Genomic DNA, 16,815 nt, shown 5'->3' with positions numbered 1-16,815 from the left:
AGGGATTAAGAAAGTAAGTCTGGAATACCGATGCCCTTTAATGTGGATGCAAACAGATCAGAATGTGGTGTGTTTGGCAGAGGACCAGTGAGTTCTCCAGGTGCTGTTGAGTCTTTCCTGTGATCCAGATGAGAAGGACGTCATAGCTTCCCAGAGAGGAGAGTCCAGGGCTCCTTCTCCATTTGTCTATTGATATGGTCCATTTATTCCTCACTCAGGGCAGCCTTTTCCACCTGGGAAACTTCTCTAAAGGAAGGAGGGGTGATGAGCAGGATGGCGGAGTTAACAAACACTGAAATTCTACCCAGACTATTTACTAATTTCCAACCATTGCATATGGGCATGGCAGGACCAACACTGAATCTTCAAAGCATCTCAAGGTGAGGGGCATTATCGTTATCTCCTAACAGGCAAGGGAATAGAGATTTACAGGTCACCTTTCCCCCACTTTGGGCTTATGGAGATAGACATATCTGTTTCTCATGTAATTCTAGAAGCCCTATTTAGAGTTTTAATTTGGTGGGCAGGAGCTGTGTTTGGCTTACTACTCTTTCAGTGGACCCTAATTCAATTTCTATATCTGGTGACTTTCAACTGTCTTTAACTCCGTGTCTAGGGGAGATATGACACCTCTGGTCTCCATGAGTACCTGCCCTTATGTGTATATACCTTCCCTACTCCCACAAACATACAATTAAAAAATATTAAACATAAATATGAAAATATTTTATTTGCATTGCTGTAGAATAAGTGTTCCCAGATAACTTATCCAAACCGGGGATCTGATAAGAGAACTGGGGTCACCTTAAGGAATTGGGGTGAGCCAGTAATAGTTGGGGACAGATTTTGCAGTAAAGCAAAGACGAAGGGTCTTTTGGACAGAAATAACAAATATTCTAGACATGCTAAAGCCTTGAGTATTGTACCAACAATACAGCTTTTATTCAAAATCTCAATTTAAGGAGCTCTGGGGCGTGCAGGTAATAGTGGAGGGCAGTGATTTTCAGTAGAGCCACAAGTAAGACCCCTCTAGGCTAAAAGGGCAAGGATTGCAGCCAAATATTGAAGCCTGGGGACAAAGGATTTGTCCAGCTTTTCCTACAGCCTTCTCAGTGTGGTTTTGAAAAGTTGTAAACTCCAATGTGATGGCTTGGAATGGAATGGATTATTATTCCACAGTGAGAACAAGGAAAGCCCTAGAGGGATGATGGATGCAGCTCTGTAGAGCTCAGAGAAGCAGCCTGGGATAGAGCAGGGGCTTGGAGATGTGAAAGAAAAGCATGTCATAGGCAGATGAAAGCAGTCTTAAATCAGCAAGACTGAACTGTGTGTCTCAACTTGAGCTGCCACTACTACTGCTACTATTGACCTTGGATAAATAACAATGTGTGATGAACAATTTTTTCTTATAACAGGGATTATAATACTGGTTTGACGTGGCTGCAAGGAAGATGCCTTGAAGATTCAGTGGGAAAGTATATATAGGCTTTGATGTTTTTCTACTTGTTTCCCTGGAAACAATCACTCTGACTGATAGAACCCAAAAACATAGCACATGTATACTGAACCGTAGTTAAGAGATCTCCTAGGTCTTTTGAAGATAACTGATATCATTAACAACCTCCAGGTCTATCTAGGAAAATAAGTATAGGATGCTAGGACTTGTCAAGGGTTAAATTGGTATATGTATAACCACTAGAAATCCTTATATAGGGAATACTATTCAGTCATTATTCACACTCCTAGGCCAGCATTGGGACACACCCAGATCCTATTAGAGTGGTAAAAGAAAAATACAGATAAACAGGTTAAATAGTAGCTTGTTAAACACACATACCCTTTTATGCAGGGAAGAGAGTGAGTGGCAGATCCCAGGGGAAGAATGAGGGAACCGTCTGCTGGCCAGTTCTTGGGTCAGAGCTCTGCTTTCCTGAGTACCTCACAGCTGCTGCCCCTGGGAGAAGCCATTTGTCAACTTTATACCTTTCTGCTTTATGGTCTGGTGACTTAATAGGATTCGACCTTCCCTGGATTTCATTTCAGTTGGGTCAGACACCACACTTCAAATTAAAACTCGGGCTCTGAGACAGGGCCTGAGAAGCTGCTGCTGCTGCTGCTGCTGGTGGTGCTGGTGGTGCTGGCGGTGGTGCTGCTGGTGCTGCTGCTGGTGTGTGTGTGTGTGTGTGTGTGTGTGTGTGTTCAGAGAGATCTGTGGCTTCAGATGACTTCCAAATTGGTGTCATCAATCCCTATCTTGTGCTACAACTCACTTGAGTCCTAAATACCTCTCTCCCATCTTATCTTCCCTAGACACTTTTTGTGAACCTCAAAAGTGCAATGTGATTCTACCACCCACTTACCTACCGGAAGAAGACTTTCATGCAGCAATGGAATGGAGCTCACTGGGAGGGAATATTGACAGTATAAAAAACTTCCTAAATGGACTTCAGAGAGAAAATGGTCTTTAGCTAAGAGATCATTTGACAGAATACAAGGTAAGAGCACACATCTTGTCCTTTTCTGAAATCCCTTACCATCTTTTGGGGGTTTGCTTTTTATTCTTTGAGATGGGTTCTACTATAACCAGATTGGCCCGGAACTTGCTATGTAGCCAAGGATGTCCTTGAAAACCTGATTTCCTTTCTTTGCCTCTCCATCTCTTGTGTGATGGTGATACAGGTGTGCCACACCAATGCCTGGTCTTCTATGGCCATCTGCATGGTCCTGGAAGGTATAATCTGAACAGTGCTTACATCATAGTAACAAGCCCAGTGCTAGAATGGGGTTACTGCTATCTCCACAGAGCAAGCCACATTTTATTCCAGTGAGGTGACAGGATTTTTAGCATTTATATGTTCTTCCACTTTTCTGTGGTTATCCTTGGAGGATCCAGTCTTATTTTTCTTGCGCCACTGAGAATAAAGATGAGTCTCCATGCCTGTTATAGAGACTGTGTATACATGGCTTGCAGTCACCCTGGAGGTTAGCAAGGACATAATAATGGGGTTGCAGAGTTTCTGCAGAGAAGATGGATGAGTATCCCATGTTGTCACTAGCTGGTTCCATTCTGCAAAGTTTAGTCAGTCCTCTTCTTACTGACATTTTTCTTTCTTTTCTTTGGTAAGTTTGGGGTTGAATTTGTTTTCAAGGGAGACTCTGAATTTACATATTAAAACACAGTAGATTAGAGGAAAAAAAAAAACAAAAAAACATTTCTATTCCTCTTCTTGTTAGTCACCAGTAAGGTATAATATACAGACATTTCTGTATGAAGAGCCTCCCTCTAAAGGCATGCTCCATTCTGCTCACAAGAACCATTGTGATGCCCTGGTCTTGTCTAGTTCATAAAACAAATAATGTGCATCTGGAAGAGGGATACAAGGGGGTGGATGGGGTAGTTTCCATTCACACTAGTGCAGAATTATTTTGTGGCAAGAAGAAAGGTCACTGTCACACCATAAACACAAAGCATGTCAAACATTCATAACCAAAACATGCCTCAAATCCCCTCCCACCCCAGCCCCCTCATTACTGCGTAAGAAAAGAGATAGCCACACAGGATAGCAAGAAACCCCACTAAGCTGTGGTCTTTCGGGAAGTGGCTTTGTTATGAAGTTCGATCGATGGGATTGATCTGAAGATGGGCTATTACTTTGCCTGTGGGCCTGTTTTTTAGGATCATATGAATCTGGCTGAGATCTGGAGGCTTTTCTGGTAACTTGAAAGCCAAATCCAGCTCCAGCTAGTACCTTCCCGGAGCTTTGCTTCTTTCCCAGCCTGCCCCCATGAAAAATACAGTGTGGGTATTGCAGTAGGTTTGATGCATATGTGTATGTTCTCTGGCTCATATTTCAGTAAAAAACGTCATGTTTTGGAATGGGAATTGGCTTTCGTCTAAAAATCACACAGGTTATTTGTGGCAGAGCCAGGTGTTCTGGTTTCCTTATAATTATTCATACTCTCTTCAGTCAGACATGAAGATGACGCTGGGATATCTACTCAGCGCTGGGTACTCTGTCGTGTCCCGGAGAAACAAAGATGGAGGTACAGTTTTCTTTGCTAGATGCACAAGCAGTATCCTGCAAGACCCTTATTTTAAGCTAACCCCGGGATCAGGCATCCCACATTCCATGACAGAAGTCCTATCAAAGACTTTCTTAGGGTCACTGCTGCATCGCTGGGACTTGACACAGAGCCTGGTATCTGGTATATGATGGGTGAATATTTCTTGAGTGGTAGCCCAGTAGACATATCAGTCAGTAAAGTCCTTGTCTTGCCAGTCTTGAGTTTGAACCCTCAGCACCCACATGGAAAAAAAAAAAATCTGGAAGTGGTGGCCTGCACTTGTAACTCCAGTACAGGGGTGGCAGAGACAGATGGATCCCTAGAACTAGCTCCACTGGTCAGCCTGACTACATGGTCAGTTCCAGGCCAGTGAGAGGCTTTGTTTAAAAAAACAAAACAAAACAAACAAACAAAACAAAAAAACCAAGAATAACAAGAGTTGAATTTGTCTTCTAACTTCCATGTGTACAAATAGGTACATGCAGCCTGGTAAACATGTTCATCTGGTCACACACAAACACATACACAAAATACTTGTTAAGTGAATGGTAGCTAGAGAGTGTCATGATATGTTGCAGTTTCATCACAGCTGAAAGTGATTTTTGTCTGTCCATAAAGTCTAAAGAATTGGGGGAAACTTTAGGAGATGTTTTTGGATCTTGGAGACAGTTGAAATGAAGAACGGGAGATGAGATTCCAGATGGAGAAGGCAGACCACCAGGGGTACTGAGGCTGGAATATTTACAGTGTTAGTAATTTTTTTTTTTAATAGCAGATAAAACAAAAACCATCTAAATGGAAGGAAGATGTCATGGCATAAGATTTCAGAGATCTCAGCATATGTTCATGTAGCACCATCGTGGTGGGAGTGGAGTAAGGCCAAATATTATGGCTCTAGGAGCAAGTGACGAAGCAAGCTGCTAACATTATGGGCTGGGGAATGCAGGGTGAGAGAGAGAGCCAGGTTTCAGTGATCTCCAGAGACCCACTTCTTCTACCTAGTACATTCAGCTATGAGCTTTCGAGTATATTACTGATGATAATAATAATGCTCTTGTGATCCCTCAACTGCACTGCTACCTGGAGACCAGCCCGTTAACACTTGAGACTTGTGGGTAAAACTTCATAAACCAATGCAGAGCGCACACCAATGGTCTGGGAAGGGGAAAATCCCAGACTTGTGTAAGATTAGAACCTCTCTTCCCAGCGCAGACTGAAATAGTAAGGGAAGCGACAGGAGTTGGAGGGTGTAAGGATTACACTTTACCTTGTTTTTTTTTTTTGGGGGGGGGGGCATGTGGGAAAACCAGAAGGGGGCTTCTTGCTGGAGTTAAGCACTTTTGATTTGGGGAGATTAGGGGAAAAGCTGAAGCAAACTTCTTGCTGATGGCTATGATGTCTGCCTCCTCTGAAGTAGCTTGTGTCTCAGATGAGATCCTCAAAGGAATGAAGCTAAATGTCTCAGGATGCTGTGTGGCAGATGTTGTCTTCTCTGGTGCCTCTGGTCCAATCTGGCTCCTTGGAATCCAAAGAAAACTACTCAACATGCCTGTAGTGTCTGCAGGGGGCTTAAGGAACTCTCTCCCCTGAAACACCGGATTTCAAGGAAGGACTGGGGGAGTTGTGTGAAATGCGGCTATACATGATCTTTGCAGTGAGTGGGGGGTGGGGGGAGGAGAGTATATTGGAGAAAGGGGAAAAAAAAAGAGATGAATATCAGTAAGTTTGGCGAAGATAGTCCTGTGAAATAAAACCATCTGTATGGAGAGTTAGACTGGAGTTTAACTCAGATGTTGTGCCTTGATATCTAAATGATGTAGGTTTTTCTTAACATGTCTTTACCTTTAGTATTCTCATCTGAAAAAGATACCTATTAGACCCAGTCATACTGTCATTATGAGATGAGGTACTCCCTACTAACTCTAGTTCATCTGCCTCCAATAATGAACTTGACACTTTAGTGCATGCCAAGAGGATGAGGAGGTACTCCTGGCCCTTGAAGGAGAAGATGCCCATTGTCGGATAGTATCAACAATGGAGTGAGGTCAGAGTCAATGTGACTAGGTCTAGGTGAATGTACGTCAATGGCTGCCTAGAGGAGAGCCCGTATGATCTCCCTGCTACCACTGGGTGAACCTGGAAAGGCCCAGGAAGACACCAAGAATTTTGACCTTTGGACACTGGAAACACAAATGGGTAATAATCATCAAAAACTAACGTTATTCCCCTCTGAATACAGTGTATATATGGTGAGATGAATCCCACAGAGATAGAGGAGGGTAGGTTGTAAACCTTCCCACGTCCTAACACAGGGCACACAAACCTTACTGAAGTCCATAAAACCCCAGCCAAGAAGAAATAATTAAAAAAAAATGCCTGCGTTCAGATTCCTTCCTTCTTTTCTTTGCTTCCCTCTGTCTTGGAAGGAGGCAACCTTTCCTTTTTGATTCCTAGGACTGACGTTTTCACTGGGATCCTCACTGGAAGCAGACAGACAGAGTGTGGAGAATGAACTTTTACTCTCTAAAACAATCTTTCTGGACGATTCCCTATTGTATACAATGTATTTTGATCATATCCACACCCAGTTCCCCATCCTATTCCCCTGGAACATCTCTCCCAACACATTTCCTTCCCTTCTCCATCCTTTTCTCCTTCTCTTCCTTTTAAATTACCCACTGATTCCTATTTGTGCTGCCCAAATACACAGAGACAGCCATAAACCCTAAGAATAATGGCTCCCTCCCTTAGTAGCCATCAGCTCCTAAAAGCTTTTCAGCTTAGGGTGGAGTTTCATTATACTTTTTTGTTTTTTTTCCTCTTTCTTTTGAGTCAATGTACAGTACATGGCCTATGCTAGTCAGGAATTTACTATTTAGGTCAGGCTTGCCACAAACTTACTGTCTACCTGTTTTCATCTTCCAAAATCTCAGATTACATGTGCCTGACACCATGCCTGGCTCCTCTCCATCATTTTTATGACAATGAAAATCTCTCCCTTCATCCATGACTGACTCCCTACTTCATACTTTCCTGGGCTGGGCCATCTCTATACCAGAACCCATATACTGTGAGTGGGTACCTTTATACCTTTACATCCTCTTAAGATAGCTTCTAGGATAGCATTTGAAATGTAAATAAAGAAAAAAAAAAAAGATAGCTGTTTTTGTGCTCTATCCTGAGGGCCTAACCTGAATTTTTGACCAGATCTTGCCTTCCAGAAGGCTGGGCCAGATTCCCAGTGGAAAGCTGGTACTGACATTTAATTAAAAAGCCAAGATGTTATTTTGTGGTAGTTTGTGAAGTTACATCTCAACTCTCCTTGAAACTAGAACCTTCTTCTAAAGAGAAGGGAGTTCTGGAAATTTGATATACTTCTCTGATATCTGCCCCGACAGTGAAGAACACATAATATGATACCCATCTGCTGAGAAGAGTGCTGAGCTAGAAGTCCCAAAGGCTCTGTTATGTAGAAGGACGAAAAAAGACCAAATTGGACAACAGACTCATTTATTCAAAGAGTATTTGTTAAACATTTTCACCATGGTTCTTTTGGCTCAAAGAACAAGGAATGAAAGTGGAACTGAGTTTCTTCTCTGCTTAAGAACCATTCACATTCTTCCACTTAACTTCAAATAACCTTACTATGATGGAAGAAATCTCACTTATGCTTGCTTCAGCCTGGGGCCCCACACTTACTGTGTGCCCTTGTCCTACTGCTTATTAGATTCTCCAAGAGATTCAAACATCAAGCATTCCCCTTGGCCCCACGCCCTTACACACTCTTCTTTCTTGAGGAGGCCCATTCCTTTGCTCTTCACACAGCTGACACTTCTTGTCTGATTGGTCCTAAAAGGCCTTAAGAGACAATACCAGGTACTATTCACGTTCTTTTCTCTACTACATAGCCCACTTCATTTCTTCTGTAGCACAGATTATAACTAAATGTCATCTATTTACTTGCAAAAAAATACTTTTCATTCATTGGATTCTAAGTTGTGCCCTGGTAGACACTGAATCTCTTTTCTTGACCTATGACTGCTACATCCCACGGGTGCTGGGTATGAAAAAGATATTAGATGTACATTTTTCTGAAAAGTGCATTGCGTTTCATGAGTATATATATATATATATATATATATATATATATATATATATATATATATATATATTGCGAACAGATGCAGGGATTCTCTGTGTCTATCATGTGGTTCCTGGGAGCATAGCCATGCATTATACTTTTAAGTCCATAATACTGTGGTCCTGAGGAGAGAGGCACTATTTTAGAAGACAGAGAGGGCTGTAGAAGGTTCCATTTTTAAGTGTGTTTAGATGATGAGTTTCTCAAAACTCTATGGGGTAGAACACTTCAGGCAAGGAGTATAAACAACCCACCAGACTCCATATATACTACAATTGTTTATAATCTAGGTGTGTTCCATTTAATAATGGGCTATACAAATTTTATCGTGTTTATTGCTAGTTTGGAATGCAAACACATACCATTGTAGACCAATAAAAACATAGCATACTTGAGTTTAGGCAAAGATGAGGTGGAATGAATAGACCTCAGGGTACCTTAGGATCATGGGAAGCCAGGGTCAAAGGTACAAAGACATTGGTACGTGAAAGTGCTCGCTGAGACACAGAGCATAGCTTTCATTCTGTGAGCCATAAGCAAGAGTATAACCAAACCATATTTTAAAATATTTGAGCACCAGATGTTGTCCCCTGTTTGACTAGAACAGAGAAGTCCCTCTCTAGATTAGAGCTGACGATATACACTCCATTGAAGAAATAGGGATGCGCCTTGTTTTGGTCTTGATATATTATTATTGGTAGAAACAGGTTTGGGTTCTGACTCTGTGTGAGCTGAATGAGTTCCTTCCCATCATTGGACATGTACCATCCCATCACTGAAACAACACCATTGGCCCAATATCTCTAAGACTTCAGTTCTTATACAACACTGAAGTCTCAAACCGAGGTCCTGTGAAATATTCTATTACCAAGATCTAAAGGATGATGACGCAAGGACTTTTCTGCCTACCCTCAGAGACTTTTTGCCTCCTTAGAGACAGAGGTAGGTGTCATAGAATGATTTCAGAAGGGTGTGTTGTTTTAGAGAAAGGAAAGTGAGGAAAGTACACTAGGGTGAAAGAAAATAAGCCAAAGGCTGGCACTTCCTCAGCTGGAGACTTATCCAGCTTGATCTCATGGGGCTTTGCGGTAAAGAAATGCCACAGTTGTCCATTGGGAAGAAAACAAACTCAAACAACCTAAAAATTAAAAAAACAAAAAGGACTGTACACACACACACACACACACACACACACACACACCCTAAGTGCCCATGTAGAGATCAGAGAAAAACCTTGGGAGATGGTCCTCTTCTCCCACTTTGTGGGTCCTGAGGATCAAACTCAGGTCTTTGGACTTGGCAGCAGGCCCTTTTATCTGATGAGTCATCTATAGGCTACTCACCCTGCTTCAAACTTTCCTGCCTCTGTACAGTCAGTGGGAGAAAGCACTGTCTTTGTGGTTTACCCAGGGTGGTGTAACATTCAGCCTCCTCTAGTCAAGTGGCTCCCACTAGTCTTGAGAATTTGTGGCTGGAAGCCATGGGTAGCTAAGACATGGGTGTGGTCTTTTAACAAAGACATATGAGCAGCGTACTGAGAGCATCTCTTGCAGATAGTTCATTCTCAGAGAGTTTAAGAAAGTTTGTGCTGTTGGAAGTGTTAGGAAAAAAGAACACAAGGCTTTCTTTCTCTTTTTTTGTTAGATATTTTCTTCATTTACGTTTCAAATGGTATCCCCAAAGCCCCCTATACCCTCCCACTACACTGCTCCCCAACCCACCCACTTCTGCTCCCTGGCCCTGGCATTCCCCTGTACTGGGGCATATGATCTTTGCAAGACCAAGGGCCTCTCCTCCCATTGATGGCTGACTAGGCCATCCTCTGCTACATAGGCAACTAGAGACACAAGACTTTCAAGACTTTCATGAATTACAAGAAATATCATTTTGTCTAGGTCTCAATATTTCTATCTATAAAATGGGCAAACTGGGCTCCATTTGTTCTAAGCTGTATCACTTTGAACCTTTGCTCTGGAGTATGATTACATTTATTCAAGCTCTTAACTCTCCCAAGTACATGTTTGTGTTTCCCCAAATGAATAGTTTCTGTCTCACAGTAGTTACTGAGGACAAACATATATGCCACCTTACTATGGCTATCCTGTAAAATGGAGTGATTATAGCACACCTTATGCACAATTACTATGGAGATAAAAAAATTAATAGGACACAAAAATGTTGAATATGTATTCTCCTCTTCTTCTCTCTAATACCAGCTATGCATACCTTAGTAAGAAATTTAGAAGGTGTTGTCCTGGAGAATGTATTAACAACCTCTATTTTTCTGGTTGAAGAATGGAGCTATATTCTCTGTGAAATGAAGCAGAGACACTGACAATCAAACTGGGATATTAAAAGGTAGGGGTAAGGTCTTCCTACACAGGCTGTTACCATACTTCTAACCCTTGTGATTCTTATGCATCTTCTGACAGTGTCATGGGAGGCTTAAGGGACCTGGGTGCAACTTGTTCTTAGCATATTGCCTTAGGAAAGCCGAACGCAGATGGGCTTGCGCTGATCTGAGGAAACAGAAGGGAAATAATTCATGGTTTCAAAACTTGACATTTTTTAGCTTCCCACCAGATATGTCATGTGTACTATATTTGCTGTGCTTCTTGGCCTGACTTTCTAAGCTCAAGACTCAGGAATTAGACTTGACATTTCCTCCCAACATGGGTGAGAGAGGCGGATGAAGAGGGAGGGTACTGTGGAATAGAAAGAGAAAGAGCTTTGAAGATGTCCAGACTGAGGTCCAAATTTGGACACTCAGTGTTGAGGGATCTTGTCTGTTCTTGCTCAAGTCTCCTCATTAGGAGCCTTAGAGTCTATGAAATGGGAATTTGGTGTTGTTCACACAACAATTAAGGGGGGATACATCTGTACAGCACACACTGCACACACACACACACACACGCACACATGCACACACACACACACACACACACACACACACACACACACACACTGGACACATAGTAAGTAACCTTGTAATAGATCTCTACAATCCAGCTCAGAGTTAGCACACACTGAAGGAGAGACACTGAGTACTTTCCATTTTATCTTCTCCATTGATGATGACTACCAGGCTTTACTTAGCAGTTGTATGATTTTGGCCTTGGTGCCTCATGAACTGACTTCCTAAGGGAGAATTTGTTGAATGCATGTTGGAAATGATCTTCGATAATGGTGCTTTGGAATATGTGCCTGACCGCTGTTAGCCCTTCCAGAACAATATTTCTATCACTGACAAGGAAAACCATCCAGAAGTGGCAAGCTCCTAATTTGATTGGCAGGTCTGAAAAGCAGGGTGATGCCTAGTGCTTGAACAGGGAGCCAAAGGTGGATGAGTTGCTTCAACAAATGAATGTGAAAATGTCATACTTTGGGCACAATGTGAGAATTTTAGGAGTCCCCACAGAGCCTGGTGGGGTAAAGGAGGGTAGGGGGAAAGAAACTTCTTTAGGACAATGGCCTGGGAAATCTACCCAATGGTATAATTGGATGCCAAGTTGGCAACCCACATAGGATATGGGTCATACCCTTTAGATCATAAGAAGACTTGGTCACATCAAGAGCATCATTGGTACATGGTGTTGGAAGAGGCTCAGGAGACAGAGACCGTGTCAACAAAAACTTAGGTTGAGGTGATTTCCCCATCATGGCTCTTGCTCTCCCTAAGCTTCCACCAGCCTGTGGTCTAGGACAACAGAATACAGAGGATATTCTTGTCTTCCTGAGGGCAAGTGGAGTTTGCCATGTTCAGTGTTGTGGGAGCCCATCACTAGCTCCCATGGTGCTGGGATGTTCCATGTAGAAGACATGAAAATGGGGCTCCCAACAGGAGTTGGGCCAAGGCCTGAGACTCACTCTGAGCTCTTCCTGTAGACCTTGTCCCTGCTCTATTCCCCTTCCTGAATCTCAGTTTGTAAAGTTTCCCCATTTCCTCCTCTCAGACACATCTGCCATGGCAGGTCCTCCTTGTGGTGTGCTAGACTCCATGGCTCACTTTCCTAAAATTCTCCTTGTGGACAAAGTGCCCTCCCCTTTAACTACAATGGATTTTTGTCATCAGTTCCCTAGCCCTCTGCAGGGATGCAGGTCCCCACCTCCTCTGACAGTCTTCCCAGGTCGCATTCCCCATGCCTACCCCGAGGGATGCTGCCCATGACCCAAAACTGTCAGCTCTCTCTTTCACGCTCACTTAGAGAGCATTACAGGCACACTGTGCGAAGAGCTTCCATTTATGGAAAGCATCTATGTGCAGCGCTGCTCTGTGAAGGCCCAGTGGCCTCTCCCTTTTATTGATTATGACAGGAGCTGCAGATCTCTTCCAGTCTGAGAGTGGAAGCTAAGGGCTGAGTTCTTCAAGGTTCAGGCTCACGGGAGGCCGATGAGCAGACATCTGAACTGCTTTCTCTTGTTCAGGCTGTTTCCTTATCATTGTGTTCCCATGGCCACTAGGCACCAGGACAGCCTGGTTCTATAGAGAACTCTCTTACTGTAGCCAGACAAGTCCAGCTTCTTCAACATCAAAACACAGGACATTGAATTACCCCGGGACAGTCCAAGTTTAGAACATTCAACCTAGTGCCTTTGGTCAGGACCCTTTAAGACTTGCATGGTTCTTGCACTTCCAGCCCTCTGTGATCACTTGAACAAGGCTATGTGCTGTGTCTGAGAGGATGAGTCACTTCAAGGTCAGTGACAGTGGCCCCTTATCAATTGGATCTATGTCAGCCCATTGCCATCTCTATGCCTTCAAGAACGGATCTATCCCTCTGCTCTCTCCCTCCTGCCCATCCTTTTTATCCTTCCTACATCTCCTGCTCCAGCCACTATGACCAACCTGCAGGTAAAAGACTGACCTGGGTTTCCCACTGCCACGACTTTGTTCATGCATTTCTGCTGATCATTTTTTCCACTCTTTCCATCCCCAGTTCCTAAGTTCTTTTCAGGACTGACCACAGACCCCACCTTTTTGGCAAATTTTACCATGGATCTTAGATTTGACCATCTTCATAGGGGACCCTCCTCTGTGGTCACTTCTGTTTAGATAGATGGTGTGATAGCAGCAGCCTGGGCCACTTTGTGGATATTTGAACAAAACTCATAAATATTTCCAGGGCTATTTCTTTATCTGTATAACTGGGAAGTGGCTAGAGCCTGCCTTCCAGCCTATGGTGAGACTGACTGGGAAGGAGGGGTATGACTGGTGGGTAGGCACATAGGCTATGCCATTTTAGGACATTATTTTTGCATCTCATGTTAAGGGATAGTGTGTGGCTTTTGAAGTCATGCTAACTTCCAGCGCTGAGTAGGGACTGAATGCTCAAAACAGAGAGAATAGATGATAATAATAAAGAAAGGCCAGAGGAAGGCTTAGGGCTTATGTTGGGAACATTTCTTTCACTCTAAGAAACACCCGAGATAATCAAAATAAAAGGCAAAACATCTATTCTAACAAATCTTCTAGAAGCCTATAGAGGTTCCGGTCAACGATTGATTGGCTCCCATCAGGACACAGGACTTGACTTCTAGAGCAAAACCACTTACCTGAGAGCCAGGGGACAAAAGAATGAGGAAGGCTCCAAGGTCCTACAGACCCCATTAAGAATACTCATGCAGTATATGAATATTTTTCACTTAATCCCATCTCCCAAAGACATTTTTTTCCCAGTTGCGCAAGTCTGAGAGACCCATAAAATCCAAGATACAGTGTGAGGACCAATAATTGTATGACTTGAACTTGCAGCTGATTGGAGGCAGCAGGCAAGTGGGATTGTCTCTTTTGATGACAAGGTGGTAGATGAATAGTCACTTTGAGATCCTCCCTTTTTCAGTCAGCTTCTTAAACAGATGGATTATTTTACACTATGAATATGCATTATGAATATGTGAGTGTGTATGGGTTGGGGGATTTCCCTGGCCTCATAACACCAGTGGGAAACCTGTTTTCTTAGAGTGTAACAGAAAAAGGGATGTATCCATGTGGGGGTGGGTTTAGCCTTCACAGGGGCTACTAGGAACCCATAATTCTTATGCAAGTGGCTGTGGCTTTGGAGTAGATGTCTGGGCTGTTGCTAGAGTCCCAGGATAGATCAGGCCTGGGAAATGTTGACAAGTTTGTCATATTTCTGAATAATTAAAGAGCAATGTCCATTTGTGGGGATATACTCTGAAGCTATCACGATGTATTAGTGCCCAAACAAGCTGCATGTGTGCTATTTTAAATAAAGAGCAAAAAACCAAAGCCAAGAAAATAAGGGCTAGCACTATAAATAACAGTGTTCTGTACATATTAGCCACAGCATTTACTGAAGATCTGTAGCTTTGTCAAGCCCATTTGCATAGACTCAGTGCCCTATTTTTTTCAGCAAAGACATCCTGGAATGATCTGGAATACAGGGGTACTTCTTGTACCAGATGTGATGTACTTGTGCAATGTACATTTTGGTGTCAAATGCATTTTCCTTCACTATGAAATCACTGAGACCCCCCATAACCCCATAGGTAAACAAGTCTCCTCCTCTCCTCTCCTCCCTCCCCCAGTCCTCCTTTCCCCTCTCCTTCCCTCCCCTCCCCTTCCCCTCCTCTCTCTGCTACTTCCCTGTCCTCCCCTCCTCTCCCCTCCCCTCTCTGCTCCTTCCTTGTCTTCCCCTCCCCTTCCCTGTCCTCTCCTCCCCTCCCCTCTCCTCTTCCCTTCCCTCTTCTCCTCCCCTTTTCCCTCCCCTCCCTTCCCTTCTCCTCTTCTCCCAGTTCCTCTTCTCTGCCTCCTCCTCTCTCCCTCCCTCTTTCCCCCTCCTCTCCTCATCCCTCTCTTGTACTTCATCCTTCAACCCTCCAACCCTCTCAGTCTTTTTTTGTTTTTGTTTTTGCTTTTGCTTTTTCCTTCTCATTTTATTTGTAGTACTCAACAATGGAATTGAAGGTGTCAGGTTTGCCCACCTTATAGGGCTGTGACGGTGATTGGAACTAGAACGTTACAAGGATATGAGGCTGAGAGGGAGGTGGGGTAGGAGACTCTAGTGGGGGCAGTTGGAAGTAGGTCGACGTAGGAGGAGACAGGGGCTAAGTGTGGTCAATATACACATGCCATCGGTGCTTAGAATGTTCAAGGAGTGAAAAACAGTATTTAAAAATATTGTCTATAACTGGGCTATATAATAGATGGGGTTTTGGTGTTTTTGAGAGGCCTTCATGCTAAATGTCATAGAAACTGGGCTAGTTTACCTTCCAGCCAACAGTGTGCAGAATTCACACTGACCAGGGAACAAAAGACTAGAAGGAGGAAGGGAGGCAGGAAAGTGGAGGGTAATGAGATGGAAAAATATGTTCAATATAGCATGTGCATTTGTAGGAAACCTTTTAAGTTTAAAAAAATAGGAGGCAGGAGATGGGACTTCCCTCCTCCTTTAGTTTCGGAGCTCACCTCTGTAGATGTTCGGTATTCCCCCCATAGTAATTCAGTAAAGGGGCAGGTTCCTGTAAACCTGCCCTGGAAGGATGATTTGCTACAGCCTACAGATCCTCTTCTGAAAATTTCTCTTTGCTCAATCTGAAGCAGGCAAAGCTGGTCAGGAACAAGAAGTCACTTGGGATATGGAAAGGTCCTATTTACAAAGACAAGCCACTAAGCAATGCCCAGCAAAGAGTATGGTCACAGGTGTGGCGAGGGAAAGAAAACTAGTCAGAACTCCAAGGAATGAAGGGACAATTCCTAGTGCTGATGAACACTTCCAGAAAAAGTTAGCCTCCCCTTTCAGGGCTGATGGACAATTTTTTACAATAAATAGAAGTCACATATTCAGTAATCTGAATGTTTTTCAAAGTGAATGGTCTTGGATTCAAATGGTCACTGAGTGAATAGACAAACTGGTAGCTGGCAGAGGAACTTTATTTTTTTTTCTGAAGTGCCGATATTTAATTGATATATTGTTTATTTATTTTTATTATAAGTGCATGTGTGTGTGAACACACTTTTTTTTTGTCTTTGAGTCTGCTTATGCCCATGTCTATGCAGCAAAACCAAGAATTGACTGAGATTCATGTGTAAAAACATGTCCTATCTTAATAGCTAAATTTGTACTCATAACTGGAGACATAACTAGAAGAGTCTCAGTGTCTTGACCTGTGTCACAACCTGGCTAGTGGAGCAACCATCAGATATTTTAATTATTGCAAAAAAGCAACTTCTTGATTGAATGGATAGATGTAAACATTTGGCAACTTCTTGCATGAGTGCAAATGAAAAATGATTTTACTAGGGCTTTTTTTTTTTTTCCACAAGAATGACTTCCTTTGTGTGGCAGTAGGATACTTTCAAAAAATTTTTCTTTTTGGCTGTGATGTTGCTTAAGTATCAAAATGAACCTTTATTCAGTCTTTTACAGTAACTTTGTTTTTCATGTTAATTGAATGAATTACTCTTGATGTTTGACAATGAACTAGAACATGGAACTATCAGGAGAGTATTCCCCTGCCCTGTATTTAAAGAGTCTGTGTGGAAGTCAATTATTTATAATAGCCAGAAGCTGGAAAGAACCCAGATGTCCCTCAACAGAGGAATGGATACAGAAAATGTGGTACATTTACACAATGGAGTACTACTC

At 42.9% G+C, this 16,815-nt stretch overlaps 1 long non-coding RNA gene across 1 annotated transcript; it reads left to right on the top strand.

Moving 5' to 3' along the window:
* The first annotated feature begins 2,095 nt into the window (after positions 1–2,095).
* Positions 2,096–5,843, top strand: LOC110337218. The gene is made up of 3 exons (XR_002381259.1): positions 2,096–2,131; positions 2,311–2,495; positions 5,546–5,843. It is a non-coding gene; the product is annotated as an uncharacterized LOC110337218 (long non-coding RNA).
* The last annotated feature ends 10,972 nt before the right edge of the window (positions 5,844–16,815 follow it).

The sequence above is a fragment of the Mus pahari genome, chromosome 20 (assembly GCF_900095145.1).
Source record: "Mus pahari chromosome 20, PAHARI_EIJ_v1.1, whole genome shotgun sequence".
NCBI classification, from domain to species: Eukaryota; Metazoa; Chordata; class Mammalia; order Rodentia; family Muridae; genus Mus; species Mus pahari.
Note: the sequence above shows the minus strand (reverse complement) of the source record. Positions and strands in the feature narration are given on the sequence as shown.